General features: G+C 46.6%; 1 protein-coding gene across 2 annotated transcripts in view; it reads left to right on the plus strand.

Annotated features, from left to right (window-relative positions):
* The window catches only part of FAM110B (family with sequence similarity 110 member B), a 710,699-nt gene that overhangs the window by 273,860 nt on the left and 419,504 nt on the right, over window positions 1-17,335 (plus strand). For both annotated transcript variants that reach the window (XM_069621079.1, XM_069621078.1), the window contains exon 2: window positions 14-222. The gene's annotated coding sequence lies outside the window, so the exon portion shown is untranslated. The remainder of the gene's footprint in view (window positions 1-13; window positions 223-17,335) is intronic.

Raw genomic sequence — 17,335 nt, forward strand, 5'->3', positions numbered from 1 at the left:
GTTCCCACTTTAGGATGAGCACAGTGTCTTGGCGAAAATTACGAACAACCGTGTGTAATGCTCCTTAGCATTATGCTTCTGATGGATTCTCAGAACCTGTGGTCGACCAAGAGGAGTTGGAGCTGCAGAACCCAGCAGATCGGCCAATAGACTGCACGCTTTCTGCGTCGCCACTGCGTGGTGCCTGATGGTTTGGAAGCAGCCCGCGTTTTTTTTCCTAAGGTAAGTCATGAAAGCCCTGCTGTCGGCCTCTGCATATCGAACTAATGTAAACCTTGATAATGTAACATTTAAATAAGGGCCCGCTGGGAGGTCTGCATCAACTGAAGCGTATTCCGCCGTCCTGAAGTGCCCTGTTTATCCTATCGTGACAGGATCACTGGCAACACGAGTTCTCTGTAGGAGGTTGAGTTTATACAGAGCGGTTGCTACAATGGCAGACTCCACAGCCCATGCGTTTTCATATTGGTTACACTAGCGCTCTTCTTGTCATACCGTAGTAACTTAAAAAGCATGGGCGCATGTTTAGAGTGCGTACCGGAGGAGGAGGGGCCTGGAGGCCACGCTAAGTAATTCCACTCGGCGTCACGACTGCCAGATAACTATAAAGCTTCATGACTCCTGCGCCAGGCTGAGGTAAAAACCCATCAATAATGCAGGCCGTGTGGTCTCGAGTTCTGTTTCCAGGAAGTGAGCACTAACTAGAAGCACGTGAAGGGCAGCACTTGCCAAACGCTATACTGAACATAAAGGCCGCATGAGAGTGTGTTCAAGTTGCCTGTATATTGTTACTGTGGTGAGGGACCTACTGTGCGCGATGGCTGGCGAGAAGCGTGCACTTGGATTCTTTACAGTGTGTGCATTTTCTTGTGTTTTTGTTTTGTTGAACCGTAGCATTCCTCGTGACTTAATGTTCTTTTCCCAGGCCGGGAATGACTGCTTTATTTCCCATTACCCGCATCCCCCGGCAACCCCTCCCCCCCTTACGAATTCAGCTGCAAACATGAAAAAAAGCGTCTGCAAGCCTGGGAAATAAACAGCCATGGCATCTGTTTCCACATACGTGCAGTATGAGCCGTTGGCTTCGCGCATTTTCAGCAATTCCGTGTTTGCCATGGTTGGATCAGGTTTTCTGTAACTTGAGTGAACTTGGAATTAAGAATTATAGAGCAGCTTTCTCTTACGTTGATAAAACCGGTAACTTGTTTTCTAGGGACACACAAGATCATATAAATTGCTGCGCTTTTAAAGTTGTAAAGAACCCAAAGGAAAATTGTTCTAAAATGTAAAAAAATAAATAAATAAAAAACGAAATGTGCTTTGTGACATGGTTGTCAAGCGGACTAGTGCTTGGCGGCTTATTAACATCAACTGGAAACGCTCTCGACGTTGACGTCATAGCTGCGAAAATTCAGCCTATATTAGTTTAGCCTGGAGCCCCGGGGGAACCCGCCAACTAAGACAGCGTGTGGGCCGGACGTGTTTCCAGTACTTAATAAACCATTGAGTTGATAATTGACCAAAGCAAGCTCCAGTACATTTTACAATAATCTACACTTGCAGAGTTTTTTTTGTGTTGGGGGCTGGGGGGATGCTCATGTCTTTCAGATTCGTCACGCCAGTGTGCAGGAGGCGGGAAAGGATGGCCTATAAGAAGCAGCCACTTCCCATCATTGAAACACGCTAGTGCGGTTCGTCCTTGTATACTGTGGCTGTGGGAAAGTCTCTGGGCTGGTGGAGGGCTAAGAAAAAAAGTTTGAATGCATCGTTCTTGCGCTTGCACAGCACCGAAACCCCAGCTATACTCCAAAGTGAGGGAATACATTCTCCACTGGCTCTGCAATGCGGCACGTTCCAAAAGCGGGGGGTTAGGGGAGGCTTGCAGGAGTTTTCTATATAATTGGTATCACCAAGAGGTGATGGGTAAGGCAAGCAAACCCCAAACTTACAAAGCAGTTGTAGAGAAAAATATGAAGTCCAGACAAAGGCAATTTCAAGAATAAGAATCCATGATAGAGAAACCACTAGGAATCAAAAAGAAGCAATAATATCACATCCCTGATCGAATATGTAGGGCATTAAGGGATGAAGCCTACAAAATGGTTTATTAAATGCATTGAATTCTTTGAAGGCAGAAAGATTGAAGAAAGTCCAAGTGTTGACATGGAGTTCTGAGTGCAACATGACCAAGGAGGCATGTCAGGTCTAGTTGTCGTAAAGTGGAAATTGTGCCCCGTCAACCAAGGTACCACGTACTTAGACGTTAACGGAGAAAATATTCCTCAACTGGGCGCTGATCGTAGGCGATGTCCAATAAATTATTTGCATCCTCGGATTGACTTGACTGATGCCATAATCTTGCACGGAAGCAGGAATTAAAATGCTGCGGGTGGGAGAACGCACTGTTGGAGGCCGATGCAAGGTCTTCAGGTGGATGTGGAGTATTGTTTGTAATATTTTAAGAGTATTTATTGAGGGCGGACCAAGCTTTAGGAAGGAACAGAGTGCTTTGCAATCATAAGAGGAAGACCACAGAGGCAGAAAAAAGGGAACAGGGGTCTAACTGGGGAGGCAAGGGTGGGCTATTGGCAGCAAGGAATCTACAAGCAACCAGGGGAGGAGAATGTGGCGAGCAGATCGCCGAGCCTTAGGTAGGGTGGGGGGAGTGCATGGTGTGTGGACCTAGGAATTGGGAGTTTGCGACTTTGTGGTTCCTTTGGTGGCAAAAGTTCATGTGATGGTCCCTTTTGAAAAACCTTCAGTAAACAATGACTTTTTCTAGCTGGACTGCATAAGGTCCTTCGCGCCTGTATACAATTATGTTTATTTTGGCTCTGTACAAGTGTACAAACCTACTCACTCCTCGGTTGCTTCTTATTGTTCTTCAATGTTTCTTTTTGCATTTCGAAGAACCTATGACCCAAACTTTCTGCATATCACTTAAATATCCGTGTACACCTATGTCCCATCCCTTTCCTCTATACTTGTGGGTATATCCATTAAGACGTGATGGGTCCGAGACACAGTTTTATGGAAATGAAGCCAGTATGGCCCTGCCATACCATGATGGACTCTCCACTTACACCTCCAGTCCTTTTCTTCACAGCACAGGACTGGATTAATAGCACTAGAAGTAAATGTTTATTTTCCCAGTTTTAGGTCCTGCGAGCAGCTGTTCCCAGCTTCATTTGGAGAAAGCCTTCTATGCAAACATACCTCTTTCATTAAAAGGTGAGCAGAGTGTTCCTCTTTTCCGGCAGACCCCCCAGTACCAGTTATACTCTTAGGTGTCGAAGGCTAGGGAAGGGACACATATGGGTTTGTGGGGGCCTGCTCCAGCTTTTCCCCTGGAAACTTCGAGGATCCACTACATGTGTTCATATCGGCACCCATTTGTAGGGTCTGCTGGGACCAATTACCTGAGGTGTCACATTCACGGTTTGAGGCCAGCACATTGGCTAACAATGAGAAACGAGCAGATTTCCTTGCCCATGGTCTAACAGAACCTATTACCAGGGTTGACCTGAGATAATGTATTGACCCATAGGGGCTAACACTGTATTTGCTACCTTTGTGGGCATTGTTACTGTTACTTGGGTTTATCCGAAGGATGCCAGCTCTCATACTACCAGAGTGCAACCTGATGGCTCTGTAGAACTCCAAATTGTAACAGATCAGCCCCAAGGCAGGTGTCTGGAAAAAGGTTGACTGAGCATGTTTGGGACATTATCAAAATAGCAGGCCTTACTAATCCAGCTGATGTCAAGGTGGTCAGGTTCAAGACCCTCTGTAGGTTTTGACAATATCATGTCATGATGAAGCACATCGAATGCCACTGAGAGATCCAAAAACATCAGCAAGCCAGCTTCATCATCACCCCACCCTCCAAAATATCAAGATGCCGGACTGAATGTCCAACATAGAAGTTTGTGCTGTGTGCTTTTCGAAATCCCGACAGGTGAGTGGCCAGTAGGTTGTGAGAAATAACAAAATGCTGTAACTCTAAATAAGCAGTTCTGTCCAAGATTTTGAGAAGGAAGCTGGCATTGGTAATATGCCGATAATCACCAGGGTCAGAGGGTTTCAAAGAAGCTTTTTTTAAGATGCGGGTAATACAAGTCTCTTTTAGAGAGTCCAGTATAATGCCAGTGGAAAAACTCTCATTGACCATAACAATAATGGCTTGTGCCAAACGTGGAGCACATTCCTTTATAACTTTACCGTGGCACACGCCACTGGTGTAGTTAGTGGCTTTGAGCTCATGGATACATGTGGAAATTTCATTGTTGGACACAGGGCAGAAAGTGAACTTTAGGATTACGTTGCTCCTAGATCTCAAAGGCCCAAGGGAGGGATCTATGGAGTTAAAGGAAGTGTCAGAACGCCGATTAAAGGACAATTCTGCTTTGATATCCCTGTTCTTGATAATTTTTTGATTGAAATGCCCCAAGAGTTTGTTAATTCAGTTAGACGAGGCAGGAGGGCTAGTAGTTCTACAATAGCCATTTTCAAGGGTACGTAAAAGGCAAAAAAGGTTCTTTAGTAGCATTTTTTGGTGAGGAGATTTTGCTGTTCTAGATCTCCCTCTTGGAGGCAATAATATATTCAGCCTGTGCATTGATTGGTCCACTCTGTTTTATGTTCATCAATGAGAGACTTACGCCATTTCCTTTCCGCTTGACTGTGAGGAAATCCCTAATGGTGCTGTTGTCAGTTGCTAGATTTCTTTTGCTGTGCTCTGCTCTGTGCTTGGTATAAGTGTATAAATAGCATCCAGAGCTGACTGCAATGAGGTATGGTGCAGGTCAACCCTTTGCTCCAGAGGTCTCCCAAAGAAGGAATCCTTTAGCAATGGGCTAAGCATAGGAACCTTGGCTTGAGACGTAATTTTGCTTAAATTACGGCATAGACATAGACCTATAGGTACTCATTCTGGATTTGGAACTACTTCTACCTCGGCCATCATTTCCAGTATTTCTCAGAGCCTTGCATAGTCTTTTTGACTGGACACCTTCATGGAGAAGAAGACTTGCAAGCTTTCCCTGGCCTGCTGGCTAGGTTTTTGAATTCTGGATCTATACGAAAGCTAGAAGATCCCCCCTCCCACAGGGCTGTAAGGACAAACACAGTGTTAGTGGTGATTCAATGACACTTGCCCTTAATTGTATTCTGCAAAGTAGAAACTGGGGCTATGCTAAATCAGGGTTCGAAATTTCCAGGAGCTGGGAGCTATTTAGCTCCTGGTTGCAGCCAAGGGGAGCCTGGAGCTACTTTGACTCCTGGGGCAAGTGGTGCCATACAAAGGCATCTATGTGATATTAACTAATTATGTTTGGGGATGTATATGAAGGACGATAAAGAACACAATTAAGGGACATGTAGAGCATATTGGATAATTAAATGGACAAGAGTTTGCATCTTGCACATAATTAGATTTGCTGCACTGTCTGGCCTAGCTCCTGGTTGCCCAGAGGTAGCTCCTGCCTAACTGGCTATGCCGGATACCCATAAGCTGCTTTTTGCTCCTGGTTAACAAATCCCAATTTCGATCCTTGCTACATTCCTTCTATAAGCATTACCATCTGAACCCCAGTTCCTGATCTGATGCTCTTTTTGACCTGGTGCTGGTCGAGAACATAATCGGTTAGAGAGGCTTACTGCCATCCTCCCCTTTATGGCTTTTTGGTACTTCATAAACCAGCCCAAGAGTTTGGAGGAAAGGTGACGGGACATACCGTTAAGTTCAAGTTGCTCACTTTTCAAGGTTTGTGGTATATGCACTCAGAGTTGCCTTCTTCTTGTCGGTTAAGCGTAACGGTGGCCCATCATGGGATTTGTGGACAACTGCATGGTAACCATTGTAGACAAGAGTGACCCTTCTGTAACCAAAAATGTCAGTCCGCTTGAAAGAAAGCCAGTTTCACCTTCTAAGGTAGGGGCCACCTGGTCCAGGCGTAAGAGTTTTAAGATGGAAGACTTTATCAAGAAATGCAAAGATTAACAATAACATCACAGTGGGTCTAAATCCCGGCTGCCTCTGCTGTAAAGCAATTTGGAACACATTTAGCTTTTTTTATAGAGGGGCGTATACTCCACAGAATGACATCAATCCCTAGAAAGAAGAAAAGAGTATGACCCCGAGCCTTTTGATGGAGAAAGCAACAAGTGCGAGAACCAGAGACGAGATTGGGGCCCATGTTGGTTAGCCAGCGGATACCCTGTAGATCAGAAGGAGAATTGGAAATCTTGTTTATAATGCCTCCAACCTGCATTGCCCTCCCCATTCCCACTTGCTGTAGCGGAGAGGCCACTGCACCCTGTGCACCATTCCGACTACCCACGACCTCTGAGGCGGCCCAGCTTTGGAGTCCATCTGAAAAGAATTGGGGGGACTATAGTGTCAGGCTGCCCTTTGCAGGAGAGTTAAAAGTGACAGAACGCTACCTGCTGCAGAGGTAACCCTCATGTACCCAGAGAGGATAGCCACATCTCAAGAAGGACAAAGACAGATTTAGGGAGTGCACTTCAAGCACCTTCGATACGGGCCATGATGTAGGATTGCGTAGTGGGTGTGCAGGCACCAGGAATGGAGCAGATGGATCGCTTGTGCGGGTGATGACGGGCATAAGACTGGACCCCTGACACTTTCTGAAGTGAGTTCTTTATTGGTAGCCCATGTTCCCTCCTTACTATCTTCCTGTATTCTCTGCTGCGACTTTTGCAGAGATAATGGTACAGGGGCACAAATGAAGCTTGGATTAAGCTGTGGATGGGCTTCTTTCACTATTTCAATGCTTTGCAAGAAACGCTGTGTTTTCAGGAGTGAGGGTATGGCTATCCCCAGGAATCTAAGTACTACCAGGAGAAGAGCCACTTTAGTAAGTAACTTGTAGTATCCTCTATATATCTCTTCCACAGTGTATGCCACGGGTGAAATGTGAACGGTACGTTTATTTCTAAAGGTTACGGACCCCGGTTATAATCTACTCCTGTCACCATCCTCTGCTTGTCTTACCCTCCTCCCATCTAGGTTGTGTCCACGTGCACAGGCATTCAGGAACATTTGATATGCAAATGCTACACACAGAATCACCTTCTCAATATGATGTTGATTTTGTTCACTAGCCGATCATTAAAATGTAACTTGTGGGAGCAAATAGTGCCCATGGCAGTTACTCTACATCATTGTTTGTGGCTGTGGCGTTTTGTTTTGGTTCTGATGGGAGACTATCTCATCTACAAGCATGTGTGACTACTGTAACCTTGACAACCTTCCTTCTAGAAGACAAAACGGCCACCGCCTGTTCACCTGATTGGTAATGGACATGTAAAGTAAGAGCATATCTAAAATACTTGGCATATCTGTCCCAGTGGTGTGCTGTACATGAGCAAGGGATATAGACTGTGTCTGTGACAGGTCTACCTCTAGGGCATGCTCGTGACACTACGTCTACGGCATAGCATCCTGTAGATGGGAAGAGTGGGTTTCAATGGCAAAAGTCCTGCCGCTGACTGATCACTCTTTACGTACCCTGTGCCACTTGAGACCAATTAATCAAAGTAACTGAAAAAGTAGCCACAGCCTTTCCCAGCACTGGAAACATACTTAAGAAGAAAGCACTTAAAGTGGGCGGTTGTGCCTCGTCCATGGTGGCAAAGACAAACCCCACCATTTCCTTCATGATCTGCCAGAAACCCTGCCCCCTGCTTAGGAGCCTGTCTCTGCATTTATCAGTTCTTACTGTTAGTGTTTCAGAATGTTATTTCTTGGTTCAGTCAACATGTTGCAGTTGGCATGGCTGCGAATACAAGTAGACACTTGCTTGTTCATGCTCCCATTTCTGAAATCCTTCTCCGGTGGTACCAGTAGGACTTCCAAGATCTGTTTTCCCTAGTTTGTGTAAATCCCTGGAATGTGGGTAGCCCTGCCCTACCCTGTAACATCCTTCTTTGACATTCCACTTGTGACCACCCTTATTGCTTTACTCAACAACCTTCTCTTGTAGCACTCTTTATACTCTGCCCATTAGGGAGTAGGCTGGCACCTATTTGGGTTGAGTGGGGTTGTTTGTCAGAAGCAAACATGGGGGAGCCATGCACCCTACACCAAGCCTCCTCTTGGGAAGGGTATTTATTGTTTGTGTCTCTCATTGTTATACAAGGTCTGGTCCAGGATATTAGGTTCTAACTGATACTCGTCCGGGCTGAAGCTACGGCAGTGGAGGTATCGTAAAGGGGTCACCTGCGGAAGATGAATCAGAGTAGTTATTCTGCATATACCTGCCTAACTTACACTCCCTCAAGGTTTGATGGTCTTGTCAATGAAGGTTATCATACAGCGAGCCAGCTTAGCAGTAATGCGTTTTGACGTTACCACCCTAAAGTTTCCCTTGTGCTTCTGGCAGAATGTCCCTGCTTTGAGAAAACCCAAAATTCTTTACTAATGTTTCTTGATCCAGCACTTGATTCTGCTGTGTTTAACTTGTTTGTCACTTCACAGGGGTAACAACGTTAAGCAATTTAATTTAAACGTTGCCCCCAAAAGAACATTAAAGCTCAATTTGTGAGGCCATGTCCTATCAGCCTGGGAATGTAACCACTCCATATGAATGTTAACCCTGTTAGGCCTCATTGGTGAGATTAGGTTTGGCTCTACAGGCATAGTGTGCTGCGACCGACATTTGAGCCGACTCCTCCAAATCGGAAAGATGTCGTTAGAAAACCAAGAAGTGGTGAATACAAGAATATTTTTTTATTTGAGCTGCAATAACGTACATACAAATTATCTTGGTAAATTAAGTCTGATTTCAGCAAACCATTTTATGCATGTAAACATCTATTAAAACATGCACTAAAACTAATGAGAACGGATAAAAGGCATATTAAAACACACAATGCTATCTCACCCCCTCATCGCCATCTCCTTCAAGAATTCATGCTCACTTATCGAAGGCCCTGTGTGCATACTTGGGGTTCCGGGGGGCTAGTTCTGGAAGAGCCATGTCTTGAGTAATTTACCTAATTTGCTGTATATGGGTTCATGGCATAAGGCCAGAAGTGAGTATCAGAGTTTGTCTACAAGGACTGAGAAAGCACTGCACCGTTGGATACTTTCTCCTATCAGGTTATACAGTAAATGGGGGTTGTAGCTTGCAGCATCGGGCTTACTTTGTCATTTTGGAGTTAACAATTTCCAATTCTGTAAGAAATCCTTAATGTACTGCTCTGCCAAGAATTTCGATCCCCCAAGTGGTTAATGTTTTGCAGCATGGTTATTCTGTATTACCGCTGGTTGTATGGCTTTACCACTGGTGTTAAATAGCATGGAGGTAAATATCCCAAGAGTTAATGATCACCAGAGGTGTAAGTAGATCTCTGGTCAAAATCATAATACTGCCTTGACTACCACCAGCTATGAAATATACACATTTTTGTAGCAGTCTTAAAGTCTCTGTAGATAAAATGTTTTGCAAACTTTACTTGAGTGTTTTGTGGCAGCAGACTAGATACACATTTCACCGGAGCTGCTGTTTAGTTAATACAATATTTAAGACCAACTCAGAGCTGATATTATTTTTGTAGATTATTAGCTCGGTTTTAAAACATTTACTGTGCTAGGATTTTCTGGTAGCAATGTGCTTACCGCCGACAGTGATATATATACCAGTTGTGGTAAATTTACCTTCAGCAGCAAATCCAATATACATTGGTGCAGCAGATTCTGTGCTAACGGATTTTTCTTAGGTCTGTTTATTTTACCACTTGCTGTATTTTCCATTTAAGATTGGTAGTAGCATCACCACCTTTTTTAGAATGAGGGCCCTGGTGTTCCAGACTTGTTACACAGAGAGCCTTGTAAGTGATACGCTTTATGGTGTTTTATAATGAATTTGTTTTCTAAAGGGGCACATGTTAACAGTGGATTAGGTGGGGAGTTTTCTCCTTGTTGTCACCTCGTATTTGGAGAAAACCACAAGCATTTTGTACCGTTCAAAGTTGCTTGGGTTGGATTGCTTGAAGTCCCAGCTGAAGGGTGCTGCTGCTGCACGCTAGGAGAGGGGGCCAGATGGGGTGAGATGGCAGGCTAGCCTAGGCAGTATGGAAAGCGCAAAATGCAACATAGGGCCTTAAGGTAGAAACTATCATGGATGTATCCAGCCTGTTTGAAGCAACCTTCGGGTGTCCATTTAGGGTCGAAGTGCAGCGTAAAATTGGCTCACGCACCAATGGCAATTTGTTCCTTTTGTGGCACACTTTTTAAGTAGTACACAAGGGGGGTATTTTTGGTAATAATAAGTTGCACATTGTGCTTTATTTTTAAAAAATAAATTGTTGTTCAATAACACTGCTCAAAACTACTAGTTGCACAGTGAAATACCTCATCACACTGACCCACTTTGGCCAAACAAACTGGCACACACTAACATGTTGGACCTGCACTTTTGGCATTGCCTGATTGCCCAATAGGCCAGTCCTAGCCTGTGTCCATTCACTATATCAGGGGGTCTGCAACCTATCGCTCTTCAGTTTATTTGGACTATAACTGCAATCATCCCTCATCATTGACTATTCTGGTTAGGGCTGATGGGAAATGTAGTTAAAACAGATATGGATAGCTCATGAGATAAGGTCGACTGTTGTGTCTGGCAAGGACACGGTTAATTGGGCCCGGCTCCATACCGTCACTGGCATCCAATCAGGGGTCGGGACTGTGGCAACTGCACGTGGCTCGCTTTTCGAGCTCGGCAGTTGCCGCGAAATAGAATAGAGGTTAGAGACACGCTACTGGTCTATGTGTGTTTATTTTCCCTCAGGGAACACTCGTACAGGGGTATTCACCCCGAGAGGACAATGGCAACAAGGATGGGATAGTACACGCGACCTTGTCCTGCACCAAAAAAATTCTCTCCTTCCCCTACGAGGCACTAGTAGTGTACTGCTGTACTTTGCCTGCAAGATGTCGGCACAGGACCAGGACCAAGGAGAGCGGCATGAATATACCGGATGCAAGTGCGATTCGCAGGCCAGTGCCGTTTGACATGCAGGATCAACATTCTCTTGGACCACAGTGGGAGAAATGGCTGCAGTGATTTCAAAATTATCTGGAGGCTCATGATGAAAATGCACCCAATCAATTTGCAAGAAGATTACTGGAAAACCTTGTGGGAGACGACGTGGAAGAACTAATTCCCACTTTCCCGCCAGAGGATGTCAAAACCTATGTTGGTCTGAAGGAGGCACTGTGCGCCTATTTCAATCCACAATAAGAAAATATAGACCACGAAAGGCATACCTTCAACACTGCATGCCAACTCACAGGAGAGCCATGGATGCATTTGCGACCAGGCTTTGCAAGCTAGCGCACTGTGAGTTCCACAAGTTCTCAAACGAGGAAGCGATATGCCTCCGGATCATTGGTGGCTGCCTATCTTCGTCATTCAGGAAGAAGCTACTGCGAGAGCCATTTTGTCTGAACACCATATTGCAGATGGCCAGGACCGATGCACATGCCGATATGCAAGCAAATCAGATGGAAAGTAAGAAGGGATCTGCAAAGGAGCAAATATATCCGGTAACCCAGGGGGGCTCAACCGCTACGCTGCACGCAGCCTCGCAAGAAAGTATATCTCCACAGGCAGGTGCTATCGCTGCAGTCTTCTGTTTCCACATGATGCAGGCGTGAAGTGCCCGGCGTTTGGTCAAAAGTGCACCATCTGTGGTAGGGAAAATCATCTGGCAGTCGTGTGCAATGCCTCGCCAAGTAGTGCTCCTGGGCCCAACTATACCACCTTGAGAAGGGAACAACCTGCACGCAGTAAGATGCCCAGAAGAGACACAGATACCCGACGGGATGCTGTGAGACATGTATGCCAAATCACAGGAAGGTCTCAGTCGCCCCCCATTCCTGGAAGAAAGAGCACCACATGACTACGCATATACGATGAACGCAGTGACATCATCACCCGAGAGTGATGTTAACATGATGATAGGGGAATCATCTGGCAAACTTTGTGGTCGACATAGATGCCACTCTCAACATCATATGTATCTCAGAATACAGGACGATGGCGAATCCTCCACGTCTGGTTCTGTCAGAGTTGAGGATATTCCAATGGGGAGCAAAGGGCCCTGTCCGCAACCACTAAAAGTTCGCCATGACTCTCTGGTACAAAGTAAAACATGCCCTCTCGGAGCTGCACGTATTGCAGATGGGGCTCCCTGGGAGAAACCTGTTAGGTCGCCCTACTGCGCACAAAATGGAGACCGCAGCAGTAACGTACACTATGTGACATGACAACTTCATTGTTCAGACCTTGCCAGCACTATTCACCGGTCTGGAGTGTCTCAAATGGGTCCGTATAATGCTGCATATGGACGAGTCCGTCCCTCCCGTTGCTCAACATCCAAGGAGGATACCTTTTCACCTTCAAGCACAAGTGGAGAAAGAAATACAAGGACTACACGAACAAGACATAATTGAACCAGCCAGCGGCCCTACCCCCTTAGTTTCTCTCATAGTGGCTGTTCCCAAAAAGGGCACACCTGGTGCAATACAGATATGCGTTGATATGAGACAGGCAAACAAAGCCATTGGATGTAAGAGACATCCCGGAATGCACCTGGAGGACATGATCAGTCTACTGAATGGAGCCCAGATACTCTCGAACCTTGATCTCAATAATGGGTACCATCAGATGTCGAGCTTTTCAGATATAAAAGACTCCATTTTGGTATCTCTTTGTCAGTGGAGATATTTCAGGAGAGCATAAGAAAGGTCATTCGTCACATCAAAGCTGTTTCAACGGACTGGCCACCAGGGGGCGCGCGGATGTGGTCTGACTTCGCGTGAGCTCTGCCACTTTGGGTCCCTAAGAGGGATTGAGCCCCCACTTGACGACCCCCCAAGATTCTACGTCGGTGTGCTGCCAGCATAGAGCCCCCCCCTGTTTGGTCGAAAACCCGATCGAAAACGACCCCTGCAAACCGGAGATATACGTCCATCAAAAAGACGCCACACGTAACGGCTCCGCGGCCTGCTCGCAAGGAACTGCGCAACAGTCGGAAGCGGACCCTAGGCCTGCCAAACGAAGGACGCCTGAAAGACCTAGAACCCTGACCACGGAATTCGCACTCCCAGCGACGTCCCGCGCCACAAAAGGAGCGGGACAGCCTCGGTCGAGTAAGCGGAGTTTCCGAAGAGCGAGATCGGGCTAGGCTTGGCCCTGGAACAGCGCTGAGCGGGGAGACGGTAGGCCCGCCCATCCCATCCCATCTCCCCGTGAACAATGGCGGCATCAACACGCAGCGGCGGCTCGGACCCCTCGCGCCCTAAATGTTTCGCCTTGCACAAGAAGAAATCACCCCCAAAGCGCACTCTGGGTAACCCATGCGCATTACTGAACCCGCACCCTGGGCATATCCGCAAACACCTAACTTACAGAGAACACTGATGTCGTAGTGCAGAGGGTACGGCCCCCGATCCAGGGGCGTGTGCCTCCTCTGACCCCGACTCCGTCTCCCCATCGAACAGCATTGGTGATACTAAGGAACTTTGGGAGAACCAGTGGACATTAAGGAGAAACTAGCCATATTCTCCTACGCCTCGACTTCTGCCGAAAACTGTGCCCATACCATGGCGAACCCAAATCCCTCGGAGAGTGAATCAGCAGCTACCAAAGGGGACATTGCCGCCTTGCTGGGCGAAATAAAGAATATGGGTTCCAGCATTGGCTCCAAAATTGACAAGATTACCCAACGTCTAGATACCATGGAGGAGAGGCTCGAAGGGGTCGAGAACAATCAAGTGCCCATAGACGCTCTTGAAGCGCCCCTCGACCAACGGATGACCGAACTGGAGCAACGAGAGGAGAGCTTCAAATTCAAGCTTGATGACTTGGAAAACCGGGAGAGGCGGAATAATCTGAGGATGTTCGGAATCCCGGAACGAGAAGGGGAAACGGAGAGCGATCTGAAGAATACCCTGCACGACATCATCAAACTCTTAGTTGCCGACGATGCAGTTGATGAACCTAAGACGGAGAGGATACACAGAGCCGGAGGGCCCCCAGGCGGACCGAGATCTGTCCTCGCTCGATTCCACCGCTTTCAGGACAAAACACGGATCCTCGAGAAAGCAAGAGGTAGCGACTCAATTACCCTCCAAGGATCCCGAATCTCGATATACCTATCATCCATGACCCTGGCACTCCGACGCACGTGCGGGCCTATCACCAAACATCTGAAAGGAAAGAACATAAGATACAGGTGGGGGTACCCCTTCTCTCTGTCCTTTGAATATAACGGAAACAAAATCAAGCTGAGCTCAGAAGGGGAGATCAAGGCGTACATCTCCGAACTCCTTGGATCAAGCGCAGAGGAACATGATCGGGGAGACCCACGCTACGAAGAAAGAGGATGGCGTATACAGGGCCCCAGAAGGAAACGTGTCAAGGGATCAAGGAAATTTCAGAGAGGTAATAACCCCCCAGAGGGGGAGAACTGATGAACTACAACACTGGTAAGACGACATATACTTTAATACATATGTCAATGGCCTGAACTGTGTAATGATATCTAGGGTCAAAAAAAGATCCAGACCATGTACACAAAGATGGGGGGTGAAGGGTGACTCAATCAAGATTATGATGTTATAATAGTCTTGGGGACCCGAGGCGACGGTCCCTAAAGGTGGTTCGATGCGGGACCAGCGTTTTCACCTGGGTCCGCACGGACGCCGTCAATGTGGGAAGGGTGGGGGGGCGGGGCAGACAAGAAATGTACAGAGGATGAAGCAATACCGGCAACACGAAGGATCACTCAAGACGACGTGAGTCCCTATGACCAATATACATACTTCAAATGGGTCTCGAATCCACAACCGAAATACTGAAATAATGGCACCAATTGAAGAGCAGAAGGGTAGGGAGTCCCTAAGGATAGGAACACTTAACGTGAAAGGCCTCAACTCGCCGACCAAGAGATCACTAGTGGCAAGGGAATTCCGTAGATCTCAAATAGACATTCTCCTTCTACAAGAGACAAAGTTTGCCAAGGGGGAGGAGAGAGGAATACTTGGAAAAAGAGGGGGTAAGGAATTCTGGGGCTCGGGTCCACTCAGGAAAGGCGGGGTCAGAATCCTGATCAAGAAAGGAATCAACTTCGAAGTGGAAAAGACCTGGTCTGATGTAAGCGGGCGGGCTCTCCTGATATCTGGGACAATCGCAAAGATCAAAGTAACAGTCGCAGTAATACACTCTCCCAATGCAGGACAAGCCAAGTTCCTAGAAAAGACAATACCTAAAATAATGTTGGAAGCATCCGGCCAGGTTGTTCTTGGAGGAGACTTTAACCAGTGGGCAGACCCGACCAAAGACTGGGAACCGGGCAACCCCGAGATAAGAAGCCAAATGAGAAGTGAACGCACTGGACTTTCAGACATAATGGAGATATATGATCTACAAGATGCATGGAGAATTAAACATCCTGATGAAAGGGGTTACACATTTTACTTCAATCCGCACAAAACATACACCAGGATTGATTACCTGTACCTCACCAAGGACCTCCTTGACACCACATCGCTATCAGAAATAATTCCGATGACATGGTCGGACCATGACATGGTCCTGGCAGATATAAGGTGGGCAGACTTACCTGTTTCAGAGGGAAGTGGCGCTGTAATGAAATCCTGCTGAAAGATGCAGTATTTAAAGTTGAAATGGCAACTGAAATCGAGGAATACTTCAAACTAAACAACAATGGAGAAGTCTCCAAGCAGATAGTATGGGAGGTGGCAAAAGCCACCTGGAGAGGCATCCTGATACGAGAAGGATCTACCAAAAAACGAGAGAGAAAGATCATTGAGCACAGACTTGGGTCCGAAATATGCCAACTGGAGAGCGAGAACAGAGAACACCTGGGCACGGACTGCGACAACATCAACATGGCACAACGTAAAAGGGAAGAGATAAAACTATTGGAGCATGAACAAATAGCACGCAAACTCTGATTCCTCAAACAGAAATTCTATGAGAAGGGGGACAAGGCCGACGCACTATTGGCAGCCAGACTCAGAGAACAAAGGGCAGAACGGAAAGTCAAAGAGATAATTGAAGATAACCCTTTCTTAACCCATTCCTGACAGAGCTCTTTAACGAGATATTAGAATCAGGGACGGCCCCCGACTCCTTTACGAAGGCACTAATAACAGTGATCCCAAAGGAGGGAAGGAACCCCAAACTTTGTGCTTCATACCGCCCAATTTAATTGCTCAACTTGGACGCAAAAATTTACACCAGGGTACTAGCCGCTCGATTAGAAGTACTGATCCCTCACCTCATACACAATGACCAAGTCGGATTTATACTGGGTAGGCAAGGGGCTGATACCATGCGTAAAACTCTTCATCTCATCCATGCATCACCAGACCTACTAAGTGACCCTGCCCTACTGTCAATAGATGTTAATGTTAAAGGTCATTTGTACCGTGCACTATCACCACCGGAGTGGTCCCCTGGCGCTCTGGCGGCTCTGAAAGAGGGAGGGGGGGGGTGGGTTAGTGGGTGGAGGCTGGAAACGTGCAAGATTGCAGTGATGTGCTGTTGGCAGCTTCAGCCCGGTGGTTCCGTCGGCTGGGCCTGGGGTGTATGCGGCCGGTAGTCGTCGTGTGCTGATGTGCGAGTCTATGTGTGTTTTGTTGTTGCAGTGTAGTGAAGTTCTTGCGGTTTGCTGCGCTAGAGGTTTGTAGTTGTGTTTGATTTGGAGTTTGAGAGGTGTATGCAGAGAAGGAAATTGTTAGTGGTATTGGTTAGTTGGTGCAGAAAAGGCGTTTGATAGAGCGGAGTGGGAATTCTTGAGGGCAGTCCTTCGCAAGGTGGGGATAGGGCCGAGATTTAGGAAAAGGATACAAGCAGTATACACATCCCCAACAGCATCTATCTCTGTCAATGGGGAATACTCCAGATGGTTTGGCATGGGACGTGGTATTAGTTAGACAGGGGTGCCCCCTCTCAGCTATACTTTTTGCACTCTCCCTAGAAACCCTGGCCCAAAAGATACGATCCGACTCCAGAATAGAAGGCATACGATTGGGAACAAAAGAATATAAGATGGCACTTTATACTGATGACATACTTCTACACATTACCAACCCCCCTGTATCTGTCCCTCATGCTCTCCAACTATTAGAAGAATATGGTAAACTCTCCGGGTTTAAGGTGAACAAGACTAAATCAATATTGTTCCCTTTGCAAGGAACAAAAGAGGAAAACGAAACCAAGTTCTTGCCCTTAGGCCTCAAACTCGAACACTCTGCCTTTAAATATTTAGGCATCCA

This window comes from Ambystoma mexicanum, chromosome 5q (assembly GCF_040938575.1).
Source record: "Ambystoma mexicanum isolate Mex_15411 chromosome 5q, UKY_AmexF1_1, whole genome shotgun sequence".
In the NCBI taxonomy this organism is placed as follows: Eukaryota; Metazoa; Chordata; class Amphibia; order Caudata; family Ambystomatidae; genus Ambystoma; species Ambystoma mexicanum.